We start from the raw sequence: 8,955 nt of genomic DNA, 5'->3' as shown, positions 1-8,955 counted from the left end.
GGAGAATTCTACTTCATTTTTCGTTGTCTATATACACATTTCAAGAATGGGTGCACTCAACTCTTCCTCTCTAGTGCATACCCATGTCAGCATATTGTTTATATTCTCTTCTTTGAAGCTACATATTTTGTAATTTATACTTTGTTTCTACGTTGGAGAAAAAACAATAATTAACAGAATATATTTTACCATATAAGGACTACAATCTTTCTGTCAAGTACTATTTTCCCTCTCATATTCATTGCCACAGATGAAATCATTTCATGCTTTATGTACTAATATTAAAAATCTTTGTGCTTCACTCTGGCAAAGTCTTTGCAGACACAATAAGCAATTGGTTCAAGTTTTCTAGTACCTTCCACAAATTACTTTGCTGGCCTCCCATATCTGCACTATTTATTTTTTCAAGACATATAATTTAGAATGTCCCCAAGAGAGGATTGGTTTATCAATAAAAAGCTCTAAAATAATTCATTATGATGAATATATTTCAATTAAATATTAATTCTATTGTATTTTTTTATTTTTTAATATGATTTATGTCTTTTTAATATAGAAATATTATGATTTGATATAGAATGGTTTTCTTACAATACATGTGAATTAATTATTGATTAGAGTATTATTTATTTTGTTACAAACATGATTTTTTTAAAAATATGATATTTTTTTCTTTTCATTACTATGTTCAAAATAAAATATTTTTCAAAAAAATTATAATTGTAAATAGATTTTCTAATTTACATGTTAATAGTTCAAAATTAATTTTATTTAATTAATAAAATTATGCTAATACTTGATCTCTTAGCATGGTGGATCACATAGTATGATGGGAAAAATAGATGTAAAAAGTTTTCTACAAAGTTAAATCTATAAACATGATTATGACTAGAAATTTTATCTTTGAATATTGTATTTTCTATTTCAATTTCAACTCAGTAGAATGACGCATTTGTAATTCAATTTGAATTCTATTCTAAGATATAGAATATATATTTAAATAGTTATAAGGTACAATGTGTTATTTTTATATTTGTTTTCAAAAATTTGAGTGCAAAAATTTAAAATTCAATTGAAATGTTCTCATTAGAGTTTTTGGTTTCTATTGAATGGCTAACTATTAATACTAACATAAATGCAGTTTGTGATATGACAACTTACATTAATGGTTGAAATTTAATAGACTAGACTTTTGATACTAATTAGAAGGTCTGAAAGTTGCAAAGTCAATATTGAACAACAAATTCCTTTACTACAATAATCAATTTAAGCATTAAAACAAACACACACATGTATGCCTTTCTATCAACTTCTCAATATTCTGTAAAATAATATTATATTTCAAACAAAATAGAATGATTAACTAAGACATAAAAAAAAATATTTTCTAACTCTTTCATAAGGCAAGGACTCAAGCTCTTCCAGAGCTCTTATTGGCAATGATTTATGTGATAAGTTATGGAAAATGATAGGCTACCTAAGGAAAAGCTAAATGAACAACCAATTTCGATGGACAAGTATATTCCTTCATTTAAATGATTTATACTAACAAGGAAGAGCTAATGAAATGGATGAATAATGTTGCAAAAAAGTATCTGCTCCATACTTGATAATTGCTTAGATATTGCTTCACAACTAAGTCAATAATGTAGTGGGCAATTAATTATTGTTGGCTCTTGCAAAACCTAAGTAAATAATTGTAAAAGGTCAGTTTCTCATAGAAAGTCTTTCTAAAATATTAGTTGTAGGGCTTGAATATGAAAGGGAGAAAACTGGAATCCACTGAGATCATAACTGTTGTCGCTTATATTATTAAACTTTTGGAAATATATAATTTCAGTCAGTGGTTGCAATTAATGTACAAATTTTGAGATATCTATCATTTTTCTTTCATAAAAAGTAATATTTATTTTTCAATTTTAGACCTTTTTTCATAAACTTTTGGAAATATCTAACTTTAGTTGGTACTTGCAATCAATGCAGAATTCTTGAAACATCTATTGTTTTTCATAAAATAAATCTATCCTCAATATTTTATATCTTCCAATTAATCAAAAATTCTAAACAAGTAAAAGGAACTAGACACAAATTACAATTAAGTGTCTACAAAAAATGTGGTGCTATTGACCATGTGCAAGAAAGACATAATACCATTGCGAAAAATGTCCTTTACCCTAGGATTGTGTAATTAGTGTTATACATAGACCAAGACTTTGAAACATATCTTTTTTCTTGAGAAAAAAGATAATTACAATTATAATGCATAATATTTAGTATAATAAATAATTTATATTGAACACTAAATACTATGTAATGAATATTTGTTCTTTTGTATAATAATATTGGTCTATATATATTGGGCAATTGATTAATTCAAGGATGGACTAAAAGATAATTAAAGATAATTTATTATTGTAAACTATCTTTACTACATGCATATTATGAGAAGTACTTTGTTTTGTAGTATTATAATAAAAATATACATTGTCTAGTTGAGAGATGAGTTATATAACAATGATTTAAAGATATGATAGTACAATTTAATATCAATATGTTCAATATGATATTAGTAAAGTAATACAATTATCTAAAATCTCATTTAATAATGTAATAAAATTATATGATTGTATCGTATAATTTAGAATCATCCAATCCTATTAATACTCATCTCTTAATGAAACAATCATTTTTTTCAATCATTGGCTAAATATGATTAAGGTTAATATGTCAATTACCCAAAAAATTACATAATTAGTAGAACAAAAAATTAATATTGTGAAATATATCTTTTTCCTTATATAAAATAATTAAAATGGGACATTTAGAATAATAAATAAGTTAATGTCAAAAAAAGTGTTATGAAATAGATATTTCTTGTTTTAGTGTTATAAGATTATTCTTTGTTTGCTAGTTGATAGATGAAATGTGAAATATCAATTTAGAGATATTTTCAATAATCCACAGAGAGAGAGAGAGAGAGAGAGAGAGAGAGAGAGAGAGAGAGAGAGAGAGAGAGAGAGAGAGAGAGAGAGAGAGAGAGAGATCTAAAACCTAGAATGGAGTGAAGTCATAGAGGATGGGAAAAAAATGATTTTTTGAAGGCAAGCATGCCATATGACCCTTTGGATGGAGGTACTAGAGACTATGCAAATGTGGAGGAGATTGAACTTCCTATGACTTATGTGCTAATGTAGAGTCTCAAAGAAGTGCATAGGAGAGAAGGGTAGGTGGGAGCTATTGACATTAAAGTCAATTTGTCTATTGGTGACTCAACACTTAGTCAAATGGTTCCATTGCTACCAAGCTCTACATTTGCTACCAAGCTTATAATTCATCCAATAGTGTTAACCAAGTGTCTCAATTGATATTGAGCCAAACAAATAGTTTGGAGTTCATGTTGAGCTACACAACATCTACTGAGCATCAGAGACAATTTATAGTTAGTCCAAGCGCAATAGTGTCTACCGAGCTATCTAGTTTATGTGATGAAGAATCCAATGCTAACTAAGTTGTGTAGTGTTAAAAAAGCTCTATAGTGTCTCCATTTCTCACAATTTTAATTTAGTGAATCTAGTGTTGATCGAGTCATGCAATGTCAATTGTGTGATTCTGCAACTCCCAATTTTCTTAGTGTTCACTAAGTCACATAGTACTGACTAAGTTCGAGCTACTTAAAGAGTGATAAGTATGGATCAAGCTTCAATTTCAACTGAGTGCCAGGGTTTTCTGAGCATTGACAATGTCTATTTTGTGTCAAAAAAACACTGATTTTGTCTTCTAAACCCGAGTTATAGCAGTTGAGCCGACTTTGTGAATTATGATGAATTTGGTATTCTAGCCAACTCTAGAAGGTAATGAATTGGAATAGTATATATGTAATACATTCATCATATATAAATATGTATGTGAAGATGTATAATGAGTGTATGAGTGTGAATTGAAGAATGGTACAAGTAGTATAAGGGACAACATAGATTTATCTATCACAGCTAGGTGATCATTGCAATACAAGGAATCTCATTCAGCAAATCAAAGTTGGAGATTAGAGATTAACCACTAATTCATCCTAATAGGTGTATTAGACAAATCCTTTAATAGGGTAGACTTAACAGTCTTTTGTTAAATCCCCTAATCGAGTGCATACTTTATTGTATGTTTATAATTCCTTTAACAAGGTGGACCTCACTTTCCTTATTGCTCGTAATAGAAAATATCACTAGAAGTGGTCAATGGTAACCTATTGGTTACCTTTATACTGCATTACTAAAGCTTGTGGATATCATCCCCACCCCAATTTTACTTTCTAATTGGAAGGTTTATGGGTTACCATATGTTGTGTCAAAGTGTTATGATTTTTTTATTGCTTTCATTCTTTCATGCATGCAACTAGATCAGAATAATATATGAAGAATTTATTGGTGAAATAAGGTAAAGATTTTCATGGTTCCTTATTCACTCCTCCCCTCTTAGTAACCTAGCCTACCTTATATTTCCAACAATTGGTATTCGAGCTACTAGTTCTCACATCAGAAGTTTGATAGCTTGGGATAAGATCAAAGGTAATGGAGGTATACAGGCTAGATAAGACTATTGAGGATGAAAAGTTGGATCTAGAATTTTCCATTGAACTCAAGAAAAAAGAGAGGAGAAACTCTTTGAAAATAAGGAAAGATCTTGTAGTACAAATGGATGATAATCACTACACTAAAAGAACAATTGAAGACCTATGTCCAAAAAGAAATTTAGATGAAGTTGATACAACAATCAAAGACCTATTGGAGAAGAAGTTAGAAATATGAATAGAGAGAGAGAAATTCAATCTGTTAGATTATGTAAACTCATGGAAGAAAAATTCAAACCCAAAAGAAGTGATAGAAGAAAAGGACAATGAAATTCAACAACTATCCCTTCAACAAACATGCTTTATTGATCAACTAAGTGATGCAAATCAAGAGCTTATCAATCTAAGGATAGAGAATGAAAGACCATAGAATGATCTCAATATTGAAAAGGAAAGCAATGATATAATGATAAAATATTAGGGAAACATGAATCAATTAAAAGAGAAAAGTCATTATAGACACAAAGACAAAGATGGATTAAGATATACAAAAGAAGGTAAATCAACTCAACAAGGAGCTCGAAAGAATTAAAGGCCTACTTGCACTCATTTTGGTAAGATAGGTCATACATCAAAAAAATGTTGGAGCAATGGTAAACAAAAATTAAATGGAAAGTTTTACATTTGTAACAAGCATGGACATACAGCAAGTGAATGCACAGAGAAACCTAAGTCTGAAGGAAAGTGTCACAATTACAAGAAACAAGGAGACAAATCTTTAGAATGAAAAACTAAGAAGTGGAACCTAGTAGAACAAATTGTGAAAGCAATATTTGGATGGGATTACAACACATGGTGTAGATGTCACTACTATGGTGAGTTTGGGCACATTAGAGAAAATTGTGTGAAACATCACATGAGGGAAAAAGATACTACAAAGAGATGTTTTATTTTTATAGAACTTGGACATCTTGCCAAGAACTATATGAACATAAGAAGAATTCAAGATGAAAAGAAAGCTAAGGCTGACAATATAAGAAAACAAATGAGGTTGTAATGGGTACCAAAATCTCTAGAAAATGCAAGCTAAAATCATGAAATGTATGACACCCAAGTCATTAAGTTGGGGTGTCAAAAATATTTCAACTTAGTTCCCTATGGAGATCACTAGAACTATGAGTCAAAATAAGTCAGCTAACACTAGTTCCATCTAGTAAGTAGAAAGATCAATATCAACATTCAAGATGCACAAGGATCACTGAGTGATAAAAAAAGTTCAAGATCTTACTGAGCATGGTTAGGTTATATATCATTTCATAATGTACATGCCATGTTTGTAACTCTACCGAGTACCAAGGCCAAACCAAATGGTGGTAATGTTTACAAGTTTAGGAGTTCACTAAGTTGGTAGTTCCTATCAAATCAAGAGACCATATTGAGTTGAAGGTGTCTTCTGAGCATTAGAGAAAAAATTGAGAGGAGGATAGCCTATTACCAAGTGAGTATAAATATGAAGCATTAATGGTGGCTAAAAAGAGTAAATTCATTAAAAGGAAGAAATTGAACACATTGTTTCACCGTGAAATTTTAGAGCATAGAGTGAAGAGTGACTTTAGAGTTTCCAAGCAATTTAACCTATTATTGTTTAAGATTATCCCATTTTTAAAACCCTACCAAGTGATGGCATCTTCAACCAGCAAAGTTAAGAAAGGATAAAAAATGTTGGTTTGTGGACTAGATTGAAATGCTCTTGCATTCAAGCCAAGTCCAACAATTGTAGAGACATTACACCCTACTAGATCATAATCACAAATTCTACCCAAGGTACTTCTTGTCCATGATATTTGTTTATTCTATCATTCTTCAATCCAAGAACTTGAAACCCTAAAAATGAATGAAGTGTTCAATGAGTTATGTGTGGATGACATTCTCAAACCCATGCATAATCATTTGGAAATGGAGGGCTTAACAAATATTCTACATATGCTAAAGTATTTTCAAGTCAAGTGGACCAAATTTATTCTAAGCTGAGTTTGTAATGGATAATTTTGGATAGATCACCCTATCTTGATAATGAAGAAGATGATAGATATAATCACTAAATCACCCATTTTGAATAAAGATGAGACCACTCAAACCTTAGGTTAGGAAGAGTTGTCAAAGCGTACACTTGTTTAGTGGGATAGAAGAGGTATGAAGCTAAGTGGTGTGACAGTTATGGAGTTGAAGTTTGGGATCCATGTGATTTCTCACAATATATAGGTCAAGCCAGTTGAACAATGTGTCGTATGAGGTTCTTGATCTGGCATACAAAGTGGTAAAGAATAACTTGTCTTTTGAACTTGTCGATTGGTTGTTGAACCAATTCAAAAATAATATGGAAAGCATTAGAGTGTCAAAGAACAACCCGTGTAAGTTTGGTTCTCTTTTGACATTTCTATTTCTCTTTGTTCAAAAGTTTTTCCCTTCCAAAGGATCTATAGTATGGAGAAAGGATGTTTCAATATTATACCAAATTAATGAATACATAATAGAAATGGGTGAGAATTTTAGCAGCATTATGGATAGTTACTTTGAGTCGTTCAAGGAAAAGATACAAAATAGATTTAGGATACCCAAGAATCTTGTATAATACTATGGGCAAGATATTTGTTTCATGGTTGACTGTGACAAAGTTTATATTCAAGTAGTCAGACCTAGAGTGGCATGGGTTAAGCCTCTAGATTATGAAGGTAACATTGATGACACTAAGGATGCCTTTGAAGCTCTATTGGATGAGCTTGTGGATCCTAAAGCCACTTATCTTGGAACATATGATGAGGAAAAGGACAAAATTGAGCTTGAGATAAAGATACCACAAGTAGTAACTAGAGGAAGGAACAGGATACAGAAAATAATAAATAATACCAAGTCATCAAGCTCTCCTCTAATACTTACCGAGGGAAAAGGAGATGATGTGAAAGATGATGTTGAAGAGGATGAAGCAAAGGAAACTAAATCTAAGAAGGAAGAGCCTCCCAAGAAGAAGGGGAAGGTTATTATAAGAAAACCTACTAAGTCCTCCCTTGTAGTATCTACAAGAAGAGAAACAAAATCTATGAAGAAGTTGAAGTTAGGTGAAGATGAAGCATAAAATATTATCTTCAAAAGGTCTACACCAACACTTCAAGAAATATTAAAAAAGATAGAAGAAGGAGTAGACATGGCATGTTTTAAGTCACTTAAGTATGAGAGTAGAAGTGAAGAAGAGAAAAAGTAGATTGATGATACTCTTATCAAAAAAATAGGCAAGTGAAAATAATAACCTTATGAGCTTTCACAACAAATTTCAGATGAACTTTTGGAGGTAGTTAAGCCTAGATTAGAAAGTGCAATGAAGAATGTTGAGGACATCTATGAACAAACTTTGAGATAGCTTGTGCCTAGTATCACTAAAAAGGAGGTGAAGGAATCCTTGAAGAAAAATGAGAATGAGCTCACTCTTAAATTAAACACATGTCTAATATTGCTTAAGGACATTGAATCTGTGGTGTAGTCTACTTCTATCACATGGAAAAACAATTGTGGGTTGCATAAACCTTGTGAATTTGTGGTACATATCGATGAAAAGGGTGGTGGAGATGATGATGCAGAAGAAGAAGAAGAAATAAAAGATGATGATATAGATGATGTTGATCTTGATGATGAGGATGAAGGAGATGAAGCTACTGAGGAAAGTCTTCTAGAAATATAGATTATTGAAGAAACTGATGAAGAGAAGATTGGAGTATTAGTTATGACTTCATTTCCTCACTCTCTAAGCAAAGCCTCAGTGCAATCAGGCTCAAAGAAGGCTTCTACCAAATTGGTTATGGTTACCACTACTACACCAAGCACCCAACTAATCTCTAGATCTCTACTATCAAGTGCTACATTGACTAAAGTGCCTGATACTTCATCTACCAAGCATCAAGTTCTTCCAACGTTAGCCTTGACCAAGCAACAACAAGGTATTCCTGTTGTTAGTGCTATCTCTACATTTATTTCTATTACATCTATTTCTATTGTTTCTTCAATACTAAGTGTATCCAAAGCTAGTACAATGATAGTTGTGAAGAAGTCTCAACCAAGAACTGAAGTTCTCAATAAAGGTAAAGAAATTGTTTCTACCATTTAAAAAGTTAAGGGCAAAGAAGAAGGGGAATAAATTGATCTAGATGAGGACATTGTTATTCCAAATTGGGATATGTTTATCCTCACTCCTGATCAAATGGATACCTTGGGAGAACTCATAAAGAAAAGGGCTCAGCAACAAAAGCTTGGAAAAGAGAAAAAGAAGAAAAATCAAGTCCTTGAGGACATAAAGAGCATATTTTTTGATGCTCTAAATATTGAGATTGATAGAAAAAAACTAT

The sequence above is a fragment of the Cupressus sempervirens genome, chromosome 10, assembly GCF_028749045.1.
Source record: "Cupressus sempervirens isolate cs-2001-9-10 chromosome 10, ASM2874904v1, whole genome shotgun sequence".
In the NCBI taxonomy this organism is placed as follows: domain Eukaryota; kingdom Viridiplantae; phylum Streptophyta; class Pinopsida; order Cupressales; family Cupressaceae; genus Cupressus; species Cupressus sempervirens.
The sequence above is the reverse complement of the archived record's forward strand: the minus strand, read 5'-3'. Positions refer to the sequence as shown.